This window comes from Ambystoma mexicanum, chromosome 7p (assembly GCF_040938575.1).
Source record: "Ambystoma mexicanum isolate Mex_15411 chromosome 7p, UKY_AmexF1_1, whole genome shotgun sequence".
Classification (NCBI taxonomy): domain Eukaryota; kingdom Metazoa; phylum Chordata; class Amphibia; order Caudata; family Ambystomatidae; genus Ambystoma; species Ambystoma mexicanum.
The window spans coordinates 750,050,871-750,068,473 of record NC_090939.1 but is presented as its reverse complement, the minus strand read 5'-3'; the positions used below and the strand labels follow the sequence as shown (position 1 = coordinate 750,068,473).

The 17,603-nt window shown below is 44.6% G+C and overlaps 1 protein-coding gene across 4 annotated transcripts in view; it reads right to left on the bottom strand.

Annotated features, from left to right (window-relative positions):
- Positions 1–17,603, bottom strand: part of EDAR (ectodysplasin A receptor) — a 552,426-nt gene that overhangs the window by 168,272 nt on the left and 366,551 nt on the right. The window lies entirely within an intron of this gene.

The window sequence follows — 17,603 nt, the reverse complement described above, 5'->3', positions numbered from 1 at the left end:
AGTAGAAAACAATAGCTTGAAGAGCTTGCAAGAAAATACCATCAAAGAGGAAGCATTTGTAGGCTTCAAAAGTAAGGGAAGGGACAAAGTATGAAAGGAAAGTAACACATTGGACGGGGCACTGAGGATAATTGAGCGAGTGTTTGGAAGAAAAAAGGAAATGTTATCATATCCATATGTGGATATGATAAGAACATAACATTTATGTTTTGCTGCTCTTATTTCACACAGATGAATTTTTGCTATTTACTCCACCGCTTGACCTAGGGTGTCAAAGTAGCCAAAAAGACAACACTTTCGACCCAGCCCCTAATGCAGAGACTGCACAAGCCTTTCCTTTTTATTCCACCTTTCTTTCTTCTCCCTTCTTTTAATATCAGAGAAACCAAGAAAGGAAGCGGGAGGGAAGGGAAGAAGAGAAGAGATAAAAAAGTAGAAAGAAAGATGAAAATGAAGGAAGATAAACAAAGAGGGAGAAAAACAATGATGTAAAGAAAGCCACAAAAATGAAGGGTTCTGTGTGGTTTTGTAGAGCACATTTTTGAGTGGTCATTTTGGTCAACCTAGTTTAGATAGTTCGAATTTGTTTTTTTTTCCTTCTCTCTCCAACACTCCCAACCCTTCTCCCACACACTCACCCCTCTCTGTTATATGTATCTTATTTAGTTGAACTATCAAAATTAGGTAGACCAAACTATGTACCACTCTAAAGACAAACTATTTTGTTGCTATGAAACTACCATATACTAAAATGAATTCTGTGGTGCACTGTCGGTGAACACATAAACAAACACACTTTATTCATGTTCCTTCCTAGGCTTTGTTTGTTTGTTTATTTATTTATATAGCACACCGAACCCTCAGGTATCTGGGCGCATTACGGCGTTGCAAGAAGTACTTAGGCATAGTTAACATATATAGCAGCTAGATTACATAATATTACATAAGAAATGCATGGGCAAGGATAGGAATATACAGGATCTGGGTTATAACAACATTACAGATATATACATTATGGCAGATAATGCATTGATTATGCTTCTTGGGCGAAGAGCCAGATTTTAGTATTTTTTCTGAAGCCATAGTAGGATGCTTCAGATGTTAGGTGTACAGGCAGGGTGTTCCAAAGTTTAGCTGCAAGCACGGGGAAACTACTTCTGCCTGTTTTCTGAAGCTTGTATCTTGGAACTTTGAGGAAATGTGAATGTACGGTCCTAGTAGGTCACTCCGATGTGTTTCTGTCGAATTTGCAGGCCAAGTATTTGGGAGCCGCATTAGATAGGCTTTTGTGGGTGAGGGTTATAGTTTTGTACTTGATTCTAACACACTTTAGTGTTTCGAAGCAGTAGAGAAAATGTTCCAGCAGGGGCCACTGAGCACAGTAGATTAGCAGGTTAGAGTGAGGTTTGGACCATGCTCAGCCTGCTAACCAACATACTAAGGAAGGTGATGTGAGTGCCGGGAGTAGGGGGTGGGGTCCCATCTTTCAGGGAGCTCTTTCTCAGAACCTAAAGATCATGCCTCTGATAACTCTTAGCAATCTGCTTATAGTAATGCGTGGAGTCTCCAGACTACCCCTTCCCTCTACTGCCAACTTCCAGATATTTGCTGCACATAGTACACAATCTATTACAGAGATTGGGGGTAGGTGAGGGGCAGGGAGAGACTGAGTGTGAGAGAGAGAGCAAGAGAGAAATGTAAATGCCAGATGTCTTCATAGGTCAGTGGTAGGAGTGTGACGAGGAGATCAGGCCGGGTGCCCTTGTTAGGTCCTTTCCTGGTTTGCTATGACTTCTGTTTTGTTATGCCTTGTCCTGTCCTTATGATGCCTTGCTAGGCCATGTTATATCTTGCTATGTGGCGCTTGATTGTTTGTTCCCTTTGTTAACCTGCTCCCAATTCTACATGCTACATTGAATTATACTGCTCCCATATACCCCACCGTGGTCGTTCTGGCTGGAATTTACTCTCACGTGTCCCACTGCTAAGCTGCTCCTCTGTGTACCACTTTAATTTTACTGCTCCGCGGGTTTGCTCTGTGGTGTGCCACTTTGATTTTGACTCACAAGGATGTCATTTCACCAAAATTCCTGGGGTAGCGAAAATTACATCACACGACCCTTGACCTCTGATGAAATCACAGAAAGTGATGTAATTTGACCGCACCCCAAAGTGACATCACAGGAAGCAATGAAACATGACTTTTTCCCCTTGACAAAGCAGAATATCGCATCACATAGCTTTGTTCCTAAGTACACTACGAAAAATATGGTTACAATATCACTGTAATGTGATATACATTTCATACAAGAATGGATTACCATATGTATGTATCGTTAATATCAGTGTGTATAGGCCTATATGACCAAATTATTGTTAATGCAAGCAGATGTCCATGGCCAAATGAAAATGTGTTATTATATAACACTTAAGCTTAAGCGCATTATATAGAACAGATATACATACAATTTCTCCCAACCTGTGCTTGTACTCATTAATCGACCTCAGATGGATGATAGGCTGAGCTGGCTGTTGTAAAGCCTCTCTGTTTTCTCTCAGCTCAGCACTCATACACAGACCTGCTGTGGAGTCTCTGATTGGTCCAGGTAGAGCTTTATTATAAAGTATGTACATAGTCCAGTTACTCTTGAGTATATAATAATAATAATTTGGCATTTATATAGCGCTACGAACCCTCAGGTATCTGAGCGCTGCTTATTATTACCCACGGTGTGTGGTGCTCATTTATCGACCTCGGAAGGATGAAACGCTGAGTTTGGCGCTGCCGGGATTCGAACCTGCATTCGCAGGCTCTGCACTGATGTCAAAGCGAGCGCTCTACTCGCTGTGCCACTTGACCGGCCAGTAGACCCACCGGCCATCCTACATACCCAGCTCAGGCCCCAACTGACACTCCTAGAACATTCACTCACAGATCTACACAACGTTCTACTGAGCTGCTCATTCATACATCAACATTTTGATAGCAAGCACTCCAGGCCAGTGAGAAGACAAGACTACAATATAACAGCTCCCTTTCATACCAGATTCAACCACATCTCCCTTTCACACAAAAGCCTTCCAACCACAACTAGCAACCTTCCTTCTGGACCCGCCCCATCCAGACACAGAGACTGCCACACTCTGGCACATAACCTGCCACACTCTGGAACTCCATCCATACAAACAGGTGGGGAACAGGATGGGGGGACCATGGATTGCCCTGCAAAGGACCCGGGTACCACCACAACCGTAAAGCAGCACCCAGCGGAACTACTGTCTGTGAAAGTCCAGCAAGCTAACAAACAGAGAGAGGTGTTGCCATGCTCAGGACAACGTTTGCAGATAGGCTACTGCATTTCTTGATCAAACGCAACTTCGCAGAAACATGTGATACTTTTCCTCATCAGTTACGTAGCAAAAACATTCCCAAAGCTCCGGCACTGACACCGAACTATACGGTACTTGAACTGTACTTCATTTCATGTACATTGTTATCTGTTGTATAAAAGTTGCGGCGCATAAACCGTATCTGAAAAAAAAACTTCTTTTCCGTCTACGTGGCAAAGTAGCTGAATTAGTCATTTTCCTCGTTGCCTCAGCAACTCAGTACAAAACAATATGGCCGTCACGTTGTGACACTCCGCTGGGATGCTCCATAGGGTTCTTTATTCCAGCATTTCATCCACAAGGAAAGGAACGCTCCACTCTCGCGCCGTGCTGCCTCCATGAACAGCATGGCATACGTCATCATATTTGCAATGCACGTTGGGGAGACCAGACCATGCTTGGCCTTCCATACCAACCGCCAACCAGAACCATACCCCCATAAGGAGCCTCTCCACTCTGCTCCGAGTTCGCTGCTATGGTGGTTGTACTTTTCCACTATACTTGTCAGCGTATCACACTCATTAATGCTGCGCACACAGGCATGTCTTCCCTTTCCCTGGCATATTACGGCACGCTCGTAAGTCAAATTCATAATTTCTTTATCTTCAGGATAGCTCGGCAGTTCAAAAACTATGCATATATAACTTTTCCCATGCCTCCACATCAGCGCATTTTCCTCATGGATCTCTGTGGATATCTTAGTTATTGTGGACCTCCCTCCCAGAGTCCAGTGCCACTTATTGATTCCTTAAATCATTTAGCCGGGCAGGATGTTTTTTTTAATGTTTTTTTTTAAAGCGCGGGGGAGCAGTGGGTCACATATTAGCTGCTAGCTGCCTCGCCCTCCCAAAGCACTCCTTACTGTCCTTCACTGTCGCTGCAGCTTCACTCTGTACCGTCCTTTAGGCTTCATTTTTCTGCATTTCCAGTATCCTCGTTGCCAATTGTTGTAAAGCCTCTCTGTAGTCTCTCAGCTCAGCACTCATACACAGACCTGCTGTGGAGTGTCTGATTGGTCCGAGGTAGAGCTTTATTATACAGTATGTACAGTATGTACATAATCCAGTTACTCTTGAGTATATACAGTCACATAAGGAACAGGACAGGAACATGGATGGGTAATAACAGTACATACAGAGGAGTAGACCCACCCGCCATCCTACCATACCCAGCTCAGGCCCCATCTGACACTCAGAGAACATTCACTCACAGATCCACACAACATTCTGGTGAGTTGCTCATTCATACATCAACATTCTGATAGCAAGCACTCCAGGCCAGTGACAAGACAAAACTACAATATAACACTGGCCTTGCCAGTATTTGAACCTGCAGATCACACACACATCGCAGCAGTGAGGGCTCAAACCACAGAGCTATCTTACCGGCTATATTAAAATGAGCAATTACATGTCTGAATGTTCTCAAAGTCAGAAAGCAAATGACACTCTGTAGTGGATACCATTAAACTGATAATCTGAGATTTAACAGCAAGCCAGTTCATCTGCAGGTCTGGTGCAAAGTTGGCCACATGTCAAACCTGTGTGGATCTACTTTTCAGGGTTCAGAGGTTGTCAAAATACATACCATTGGGAGGGTTCATAACTGTGTATTAAAGAATTTAGAGTAGCACAGGAAAAGCCGCCCACTCACACGGCATCCCGTAGTTTGGGCACTCGTTACCTCATACATGCAAACATCATGAACAGCATGCCATGGAGATAGGAAAAATAGACACATTGCAACAAAGCATTAATTGTGGCACAATGAAATCAAAGGCCACTTTATGTGTTATCTATGGTCAAACATTTCTATATGGTACACAAGCTTCTAGCCACAAGCATTTTGTCAAGTGACCGAAGACACCAACATGGAATGTCTCGCGATGATCATAACAGACCATAGTAGAAAAAAACATGCTATAACAGCAACCCACAAAAAGCAAAATACATAGCCCGAAATGGATCCTTATTCTACCATAAATGCTTTTTGGGCGTTTTTGTCTACGTTGCGAATTTGAGCTGTCTAAGAACAGACTTAATCAGTGACTCACCCCCTGAAGTGTGCCTGAAATAAACCTTTAATGAGTCTAGCAATTATTGTATAGAATTCCAGAAAGACACATTATTTGTTATTCCTATTCTTTCTCACGTAGGGTCACTGCTCAAAGTGTTACACTTGTAGAACCCCCTGTTTTTTTAAGAGTTAAGAGACTCGAACAGGAAAGGTAGCCACTCCAGAAACAAAGAGACACATGGTGCGGCCTACAGCCCAGGAGCTGAAAAAGTGTTTAGTGGTAGCAAGGGAGACCACAGAGTCACACCTCAACCATGTAGCATGCTGAGTTCTTCTTAGGGGCCCACCAGGACCCTGCCCTCTCTCTGAAGCCCTTACTCTGAACTCCCAGCAGAACTAGTCTCATCCCCTGCCTGCTTGGTACCCACTGCTACATGCTCCCAATTTCTTCCAATCTTCGCCATGTTCCCACCACCTTTCATAAAGTACTAGTTGCTGCAAACTGTCCCCTCCAGATAGGCCAGCACTCTCCAGGGTGCCTCAGGACATCGCCTCAGAATTACCTTATCCGAAGGGCACTAATAATCAGATGTTTCCATTGCAACTTCAGATGGCAGATCAAAGATGCCCACCAGGCCCTCCACGAGCCTTCCTCACTTACCCCTCCACCCCCACCTCTGGGCTCATACACACTATACCAACTAACCCACTCACATACCACAATTGAATAACACTTAATGGACATCAAACAACAGCATGCTACTCCTCTACAAACAACTTACATATCACAGTCCCAACCAGTGCATCTTAGTATAACAGGCATGCAAGGCCCCCCTCTGAACACAAAAGCATCCAGGCTCTTACCCACATTCAGGGCACTTCCAGTTTGCAAGCAACAACAGCAAAGATCGTTTTCATTTTCCACCTCACCCCTTTAACCTAACTTCCTCCCCTGTATTTTAGATCCGCCAGAGCACTTGGAGACCATCTAAATGACAGTGATACATGGTACAACTCCCAATAACACAACATATTGTATAACATATTGTATACCAATGTTCATAGTTCTTCCCGAGTAAACATTTCAACTCAGCAATAAAACTGGGCATAAGACAGCAGAGTGCAGTATGGTTTGCCAAGGAATAATAAGAAGGGGGAAACATGACCAAAACCAGCAAACGGACAGAAGAGCTTTGATTGTCAGCTGGCGGAATTGGTTTGTCAGTGGGAGCTTAGGGTTATGGTTACAGTAAATACATATGACACACACAAAGACAGCTTTTTTGTGCCTTGTGTAGAGAAAAAGGTCTCGTAGCATAGACATTTACAGGCCCCAGATAACACAACCTGCTTTGAGGCGACAAACTATTGTTTGAGTGCCTTGCGTGTATCACTAAACAGTTATCACGGGCAGAGACTTCTTAGTACATATCTTTGACTTCACAGCACTGAATGGGCTTTGCTTGATTCGTTTTGTGTTCATTGTGTACATTTGAACTGATGGACATACTATGCTTTTGTAAAGGCAGTGTCTGTCAAAAACAATAAAGTTGGCTTGATTGCGAATTGAAGGAAAAATAGCTACTTCTTGCATTTAGCTGAGTTTATTCTTTCAAGCAAGGAACCTGGTTATTTTGACAGCCGCTACCTTTAGTTGACCTGCTGGCCTGCACGCACACACTTGCATAGCCTCCTACCCGCTTGCAGGCTCCCATCAGCAGTGCATATGTGGTATGCTCGGCTCATTAGGCAGAATCAATCTTCTCGTTCACTGAGCAGGAAAATCACGAAGGCGCGGCTGTCTGGAGTTGTGTACCGTACATCGCCTACACGCGTTTCTTAACTTTTGAAAGCCAGATATAAATAATTATTTTTACACACTAGCTTTACGTCATAATGAGTCAGCCTGCCTTGTCTGTGAAATAAGTCCTCGGACTTTTGTTTGAAAAGTTGGCATAACTGGGGAAGTGTCAACCTTTGACCGGGGCTCTCTTGGATGCAGACTCAATTACTGGTCCATAGATTTTTGGGCAGTTTTCTCAGGGTCAAGCACAGTTCTTTGCAAAACCTCTGATTATGGCAAATACGTTTCTTTGTAAAATTGCTCGATCATGTTTCATGGGAAATATTTGAATTTATTTGAATATTTGAAAGGGCGGCTCCAAAAGAGGCAGCTCCAGGAGGTGTCAGCCGGGGAAGCCAGTGGCCTGCCTTTAACCAGCAACTACGAGGACCAGTAAGGTAGGAGTGACTTGAGTTGGGGGAGAGCGTCAGCTCTACCACTGAAACCTGACCACTTGCACTAGTTGACATTTGGATTGCATTGATAGGCCTCTCTCCAATTATACAGGACTCACAAATTTAGCAGGGCCACAGTGCCCAAATTGCATTGTGCGGTATTGAGACTACACTGATAGGCCTCTCTCCCACTATACAGGTCTCTCAAGGTTAGCAGTGCCCCTGTACCCAAATTGCATTGTATGTTATTTAGTCTGTACTGATAGGCCTCTCTCCCACCATACAGGTCTCTCAAACTGAGCAGGGGCTCTGCCACCAAATTGCATTGTATGACTTTTAGATTGCATTGATAGGCCTCTCCCACTATACAGGTCTCCCAATACACAGGTCAGGTCTCTCAAATTTAGCAGGGCCCAGTGCCCAAATTGCACTCCGTGATATTTAGATTGCTTGATAGGTCTCTCTCCCACTACACAGGTCCCTCAAACCTAGCAGGGCCTTGGTGCCCGAATTGCATTATGACGCTTAGATTGCATTGATAGGCCTCCCTCCCACCATACAGATCTCTCAATTTGAACAGGGACCCTGCCTGCAAATTGTTTTGTATGAAGTTTAGATTGCATTGATAAGCCACTCTCCCACTATACATGTCTCTCAAATTAGCTGGGGTTCTGTCTCAGATTGCATTGATAGGCCTCCCCCCACCATAAAGATCTCTCTAATTTAGCAGGGGTTCTGCCCCCAAATTGCATTGTATGATGTTTAGATTGCACTGACAGGCCTCTCTCCCACTATACAGGTCTCTTAAATTTAGCAGGGGCTCTGTCTCCAAACTGCCTTGTATGACGTTAAGATCGCACTGATGCGCCTCTCAAATTTAGCAGGGGTTCTGTCTCCAAATTGCACTGTATAATGTTTAGATTGCACTAAAAGGCCACTCTCCCACTGTACAGGTCTCTCAAACCTAGCAGGGGTTCTGTCTCCAAACAGCATTGTGTGACGTTTAGATTGCATTGATAGGACTCTCTCCCACTATACAGGTCTCTCAAATAACCTAACTGCGCTTAGTTCATTACTCTATAAAACCCGGAAACCCACCACAACCTAACTCAATTAAGTCCCATTCCAGCGGACCGTTAACACCCTAATCCCCCCCGACAGTGCACCCTTAGGAAACGCACCTACCCACCGACAGAAAAGCAACACTGACCCAGAGTACACCCCAGCGTATCCAGAGACAGAAAAAACCGAGGTCACTGTGACAGCACAACACAGCATAGAGGACCAGATACCTTAGCACGCCTGCACTTAAACTGGAATATGGCCCGATCCAGAAAAGGACGCTGAGAAAGAAAACAAGATTGTGCAACAAGAGACGCAAACACACAACACCGACAGAACCCACGAGAAGCAGCCCCATTGGAAGGAAACACGCCTAACACAGCCATAACCGGAACTAAATCTACAAAAGAAAAATCCTTATACCTCACACCCTACCTCGCAACAACCACGGTACACCGACACCCCAACACAGAAACCTCGAAACAGGCAAATAAAAACTTCCTGAATCATGCGGAAGTAAGATCGGAGCACTCAACAAGAGAGTGATAGGGCTCTGACCCCATTACCCCTTACATCACAAGAACAGAGGGGCAACATCGATTTCCACTACATCACGCACAATACAGCGAAGCACCAACAACCAACAATTCTACCACCCACCCAGCAATCGGACTCAATGAAGAAACCACTGCTGATCCTCATCCGAACACCATCACAGCAGAAACACCAAGATTAATCAGCCCGGTTATCAACTTAATGGACTGCTTCAATGAAGAAGCAGCAGTCGCCGTTCTTCCTCCTACCGACATCAACGCAGAAACACCACAAACAGACAATAACAAACCTGAACAACAAATAACCTCAAAACAAAATAGCTCACAGAAAATCCACTGTAACCTAATAAACACAAGGTCAATGTGCAAACATTCAACGGAAATATACGACCTCCTGTCAGGAGGCATAAACATCCTATTCGTAACCGAAACATGGCTAGACGACAACTAAAACATCACCCTCAACAACTGCCTGCCTGAAAACTTCAAATGCATCCAAACAAACAGAAAATCCAAAAGAGGGGGGGGGGGGCTAGCGATCATCCACAAGGAACATCTGGCCATCAAATTGGAAGATCCACTAAACATCAAGAAATGTGAATCCTTAATACTACGACTTTCAGTAAATCCCAAAGCTAACCTGAAATTCATCCTGATATACAGACCACCAACCTACGATGCGACTTTCATAGATGCTTTCACGGAAGCAATCGCCATCCTAGCCATCAAATACAACCATCTGATCATCCTCGGAGACTTCAACATTTGGTTCGACGAAGAAACCGCAACTACACAAAAATCCTTAACCCCCCAACAAGCAGCCATGAACCTACAACAACTAGTCAAAGAAGCAACCCACTCAGCAGGGCACACACTTGACGCAATCTTCGCCAACAAGGAACTTATCACCACAGCACCCCCAATTCAAATACTTTGGAGAGACCACCTCATCATTCCATTCATAATCACAACGGCTGCTGCAACTAAAAAGCAACAAGAAAAAAGACCCATCATGATGAAAAGAAATTGGAGAACCATAAACTCCAACCTAACCGAGCTCCTAGAACTCAGCAAACCACAAGCATCAACCATGAAGCAGACCTAGACAAAAAAGTTGCCCTACTTCATACCTGGATCGCAACAACCCTAGGCGACATCGCCAAAGAAAAGCCCTTCATCCCATCATGTAAGAAAACTACAGCAAAATGGTTCACCCCACTATTCTACGCCATGAAAATAAAAAACGAAAACTAGAATCTGAATGGAGGACCAACAACACCACCGCAAACAAATTGAAATTCCTACAACAGATCCGCTTATATAAAAAGGAAATACAAAAAGCATTACGACAACCGAATCTTCAGAGCATCAAACGCCCAAAAAGAACTAGTCAAAATCATATACGAAATAAAAAACCCACCGGGCTGCAATAACACGCCAATACCATCGATGAAACTCTGCAAGGACCTCAGAGACCACTTCAAAAACAAAATAACCTCCATCCAACACACCATACAAAACAGACCAAGCGATCACAGCTCAAACCCCACCGACACCGACGAGGAACACGCAAACAAGCTACGAAACTTCCCAGAAATATCAGTTGAGGCTTTCGTCAAACTGGTAAACCAAAGCAACAAATCAGGCTCTCCCGAAGACCCTTGCCCCCTGGACATATACAAAACAATTCTCAAACAAGGAACCCCCATGGAATACCACAGGAACCTTCTCAACCTCTCAATCTCAACAGGTAAAGTACCACAGGCCTTCAAATCAGCGTACATCAAGCCGCTTCTCAAAAACACAACAGGAAACGTAGAGGACTTATCCAACTACAGACCCATCTACAACATACCCTACATAGCCAAACTGCTAGAAACGTACGTCTACCAAATAACCCAAGAATTCATAGAAGAGCACGGCCTACTAGACCAGGCACAAGTTGGCTTCAGAACCATGAGAGGAACAGAATCGGCTCTCCTCTCAATATAGGATGACCTAAAAACAAACACAGACTCGGACAACTGTACCGCCCTGATTCTCCTTGATATGTCTGCAGCCTTCGACACTGTCAACCACGCCATCCTCATAAAGAGATTAGAAGGTCTAGGGATAACAGACACTGCCCTACTATGGATCAAATCCTTCCTAACAAACAGAACAGAAACAGTATGGATGAAACCATTTAAATCCAAACCCAGAGGCTCCACGTGCGGAGTACCTCAAGGATCATCCTTCTCACCGCTTCTATTCAACATCTACATGTACCTATTAATCAAACTCACCAAAAAACACGGCCTCACATGCTACAACTACGCCGACGATACTCAAATAATATTCAACATGCAAGAATCCTGAGAAGAAAACACCACACTAGGGAATTGCCTTCGCGACATATTCAACTGGATGAACCTCAACCATCTCAAAATCAACCCAGGCAAAACAGAGATAATGATTGTATCTAAAAAAGGAGGAGACATCAACTACATCCCCTGGCCAAGAGAGCTCGGGCACCACACCAGAACCATTATCAACTGTAAAAAACCTAGGGGTCCTGATCGATAACAACCTCACTCTAGAGCCACAAGTAAACTCAGTAATCAAGAAATGTTTCTTCCTCCTGCGAGCAGCAAAAAGGATCCTACCGTTCCTGTCGTTCGCCAACAAAAAACTTATCATCATCGCTCTGATCATGTCCAGAGTAGACTATGCCAATAGCCTATACCTGGGCATGCCCGAACGACTTCTAAAAAAACTGCAACACATACAAAATGCAGCAGCCATACTCCTCCTCAAGCTACCCAGAAGAGAACACATCACACCTGCGCTAAAAATACTACACTGGCTACCACTAAAACAGCGGATAAAGTTGAAGTCCATGTGCATCACGCACAGAGCAATACACAAACAAGGCGCACAATTCCTAAGCAACAAACTACGCCTACATCAACCAACAAGAACACTAAGATCAAGCACTGACATACGCCTGGAGCCAAAACCCTACAACAGAAAAAAACACTCAGAGGATCCTTTTTCTCACCAGGCTCCCAAAACCTGGAACGACCTACATAAGAATATATATGGAACACAACAAACCACCTAGCATTCAGGAAACTCCTCAAATCATGGCTCTTCACAGCGTAACCACAACGGAGATGCACTAGAATGCACAGACATAACGGTGAAAATAACTCCGACCTCGGCCACTCTCAAACTGGACAAACACTCGAACCAAAGAACCAACCAACCGAAAGAGCTTAAGACATCATGGAAAATAGCCACTAAAGGAGGCTCCAGAGACTGATCACATACTTGGACCCAGACGAAAGCCTCAAGTGACTCACCCACTCGTACGTACCGGACGGACCATACCCAGACCGGCAAAGGCATTTAGATAAAATTGTGAATGTTGTCACCGCCTCGCTTGGATGGAATTGTGTGGGTTGGCCTGCGTCGCATCTGGATGGGACCTTGAATGTTAGCATGCCCGCACCTGGATGAAGCCTGAGTGTTGGCATGCCCCACCTACACTGAACGTGGAGACTAGCACAGGCCACACTTAGTATTGTGGACAATTGGCCTGCATTGCTTCTAGATGGGATTGATTGAAGGACAGCATGCCTGCGCCTGGATGAAACTTGAATGCTAGCAGGTGCCACACTTAGAATTGTGAACACCAGCCTGAGTAGCATCCAGATTATGTATGAATGCTAGCATGCCCACACCTGGACAGATTTCTAGACACCAGTCTGCGCCGCACCTAGAAGGGTCTGTGAATGTTGGCATGCCCAGATGCGAAGGCCAACAAGTGCCACACTTAGACGAAACTTTGAATGTTAGCTTGCTAAAAGTCTCCAATATAAACTCAAATTCTGCATACCTATCTCACTCAAACTCACACAACCATCTCTCTCACAACAAACCGCACACACTTCACAACACTGCAACAACACATAAACTGGAGCAACAGCACACGCGGACTGACACAGATCCAATACCCGCACCAAAGCTCAGCATCCGGTGTACACCGAGTTGAAGCTGCCAACTGAACACCGCTCCTCTCACTATCCTACTCCCTCTTCACCCTACTAACCAGTCCCTCCCCAAACCCTTTTATCACTTACAGATCCGCCAGAGCACCCGGGGACCAATTCCGTTGGTGACGGTGCGCGCTACAAATACCTTTAACATTTAAAATTTAACATTTAACATTTACTGAATTTGAATGTACCATATACATCTATATGATTATCTGATAAAGTTGGCTTGATGTTTCACAACATTGATATTTTGTTTCGCATTTTAAATCTTAACATTTTAATATGGTGTTGGTAACTTCCAACCCCACTCTCTCTACCGTCATGACACTCACTGTAGCTTCCTATCACAGGTGGATGGTGAAATTGTAACATAATTGGTTGTAAATATTTTCTCAGAATTTGTAAGATCAAGTGCACCTTGAACATTGGAACCCGTCCAGCGGGGTGTCAGTGGTTCTCCCCCAAGATCAATGTATAAAAGGTTGGTCGAATTGCTGCATTTTAGAGCTCAATTTTTTGGAGAAAGTAGATCAGAAGCCATAAGATCTACGAGCAGTTCTGTAGGGAAGCATGTCATATTTTCCAATACTCTAGGTCTTAGGTCATCAACAAAGCTGTTGCTTACTTTCCGGCAGCTTTAACCGCCCTTCACTTCAATTCTACAACCTCCAACCTTCCAGATGTAAGCACTCCTCGGATTCCACCTCAGTCACTTATAGTGCAATAGCCTGGTTATGTAAAGGCAATGTCACCTCATAACCCTCATAACATAGACACAGGCACAATATATTTTCTATTGTCATAATCCTAGACATAGGCAAAGTACATTTTATATGTTTTCTAGTGTGAGGTTTTTCAGTATTAGACACATTTATTTATTTTCCATTGTAGGAGGGCTTCTAGCTAGAGATAGAAAAAGTGCATTCCAAGCATGAGGACAACCCACACTAGAAATAGAAAGAATACCATTTGTAGAACAGGCTTATTGGCGGGTGCCTGGCGGGTGCTGGGCATAGATAGGAAAGATAAATAAGTGGAAGGGGAAAGAGGAGACTTGACACAGCATGAGGGGTGCTCCCTGGAAGGGAATGAGTTGGCATGAGGGGAAATACATGGGTGCTCACTGGGGAGGGTTGTTGATGGGGCATAGGGTAAAGAGAGCAGAGGAGTGGTCATGGGGTATTCCCAAAACACAGGGAATCTCTGACACTTCCAACCCTACTGCACGGTTATGGTGGGTTCAGGAGCCCTCAGGTGACCTGAGAATATTCACAGGTCACCACATGTTTGCAGAGATGATTCATGGGTGTTGTGACAAATCCTAGATGTTGTCACTACTTCCCGATAACCAGCCCGTTCCCATGAGGCCAGAGTGGTGATTTCGCTACACCATAGTCCCCCTGGGGGTTGGACACAGCTGGAGGTTCTCATGGAGAGACTCCCCCTCTAGGGACAAAGGAGGACATCTCAGAAGAGTGCACTATAATAGCCCTCACCCAACACTCTACACCCCCCCATTCTCTATAGATCCCAATACCTTCCCTAGTGCCCCCATGTACGTCTTTGAGTCTGTAAGTCTGACCCATATGGAGACGAAAAAGATCATAGACTACCGTAGGGAGATTTAGAGGCTTAGTACCGGGATGAAGAGGAGGTGTGGAACGATGGCGAATACTCATTGGAACTTGGGTGAGCACTCTAGTCATCCATGGCAAAATACAATAAAAAGAATTGAAGGACTTACAACTGGGCTCAGCAATCCCAGGAGGAACTGAGGACAAGGAAGCGGCTTGGCATCGGAGATCCAGGCGGCTGCAGACCAGGACATCAAGGAGAAGCAGGAGGCATCCCCACCGGGTCCGACGCCAGGAGACCCTTGCCGAAGCTGTAACCGAACCACACAGGGAATGTGGGCTGCACGGTCGGTAACGGATACGCATACTGTAGAGAGACAAAGGCAGCAGAGCCGCTGCAGTGCAGGGGAAGTCTGGGGGAGCCACGAGAGACACAAGCCGACAGAAGACAGACCCTACAGCAGACCTGAGCCCTCCAGAGACGTCCCAGAAGGTATGCGAGTGAATGGGCTGGCAGGTTGAGGTACACACTTCAGGGGCTGGGATATAACCCCTGGCCCAGAGAAATCGATGGAGAACAATAAAAGGTAGTGGTGCCCCAACAGGGGTAAACATAAGACCCCCCAACCTTAGGACAAATAATCAAGAAAAAGACACAAGTCATCTTCCTCGTGGAAGCACTTGGCACGCAATGCTACAACAGAAAAGAAGCAGAGAAACATGGCAACCACACCCAAAATTGAAGGAACTCACAGACCATCTTCCTCCCGACAGTACTTGGCAGGGTAGTGAACCAAGTTGGCCCAGCTCAATACGTGGAGAAGCCAGGGTGTGGGACCCTCAATACATTTGGTAATAACTGTGGCCAAACAACTTAGATTAAGGATCAACGAGACCAGGAGAAGGGAGTCATGGCAAACTGGTTGTGTGGAATGGTGAAACCTAAGATACCAGGAGGAGGAAGTCATTCTCCTGGTAATACAAACAGCAACAGAGTTTACTAAGGAGTCTGGGGAAAGGAGTTATTCCCCAAGACATTTTAAAAGTGTGTGCCAAAAGAAGGGAGACATTCTCTTGGCATATTGTTGGTGAATACATTAGCCAGGGGAAGGGAGCCATTCCCCCTGGTGAGAACCTAAGGAACTATATCTTACTTTTATTAATACTTCTGACCAGGGGAAGGAAGCCATTCTCCCTTGTAAGAACTGAGAAATCAATTTGGACTTGAAATTTAAGCTCATGTTCAGGAGAAGGGAGTCATTCTCCTGGTAGTGTGGCACTTGAGGAAAGAAGGCAAAGAGCCTGGGTTAGGGAGTCATTCCCCCAGGCTGATGACAAGCTGCAGCCAATAGAAGGGAGTCCTTCTCTTGGCTACTCCAACCATAGTAAGGGAGGCATCCCCTAATTTGTATGATGAACTTTCAGATACAAAGTGTGAGAAAATTGGCATATTGTTCTGAAATATTATGACCAGAAGGAAGGAGGCGATCTTCCTGGAGGAAACCATTGGAACTGCCTATCATATTTTCAGCACTTTGACCAAGTGAAGGGAGTCATTCCCCCTGGTGTGCACCAAATAATGGAACATTGGTTTTGTTTTGTGAACACTTTGGACCAGGGCAAGAGTGTCATTCCCCCTGGCAAGAACTGAGAGCTGACCAGAATATTCTAACTATAAACCTAAGTCCAGGAGGAGGGAGTCACTCTCTTGGGCCACAAGCACTTACTTAGCTCTTGAGTTTGTATTCAAGTGTAAAAGGACAGAGATAAGGACTTTTACACGACAGTGGACATTTTAGTTAAGACGGACATTCTGACTGATCCTTAGCATTTTAGTTGAAGCAGGGAATCTCCTCATAGAAGTAGGGACAGATAGGGTTTCTCTTTCATTTTAAGACAAAATAAAAGTATATAGCAACCACTATGCCACCCATGTCTCAGTCTCCACCTTCTGCACCCTTACAGTGTTCACAGGCCACCTTTATTAAGGGTTTCAGCAGGGCTTACCGGGCATGAAGCCTAAGTAGTAGGAATTAATGACAAATGTGAATGGGATCCTACTTCTTAGTAAGTCATTTTGCTAAGTCTCTATTGGCAGTTCTATGTTAGGAGTATAAATGTTACTTTTGAGGTAATGATGGGACATCAATCACCTCAGTACTAATATGGGCAGGTTCGCGCTGTAAATTCCCCTTTTTAACATGCTATACTGTCACGGTTTCAGTAATGATTGCCATGAGAAACATACAATATCTTGTCTTTGGACTCAAATGTTGTTTGATGTCCCTTCCTGGTATTTCACTGGTGGTCAAGGTTTGTGTGATGCTACTTACACTACACTTATGCTTTTGATGAAGTTATAAAACTGCTTCTGAAGAGGACATTTTATGATACAGTCATGTTTTTTATGCCTATTGGCATAATGTTGTTAATCAGACCCCCTACAGGCTCTCCTTTTAATCTTTCTCTGTATTTTTATGAAGATGGTACAAGCCATTAAAGTGATGACTTCAGAGCATGTACAGGTAAGGGGCCCGGGAAGGACTTTTGTATGTGTTAGAGAGTGGAGAACTAGGAGAAGTCCAGTTTGTGTGATCATCACACTATGTGTGGTCTTCTTAACTTTAGCTGACCTGGTTATTGGTGAAGAGATTGTGGGAGTGAATTCAAAAGGAAGGTGCCTTGAAGTGGCAGGATCAACCACCAAAGCGTTTGTACCTGCACGGGCA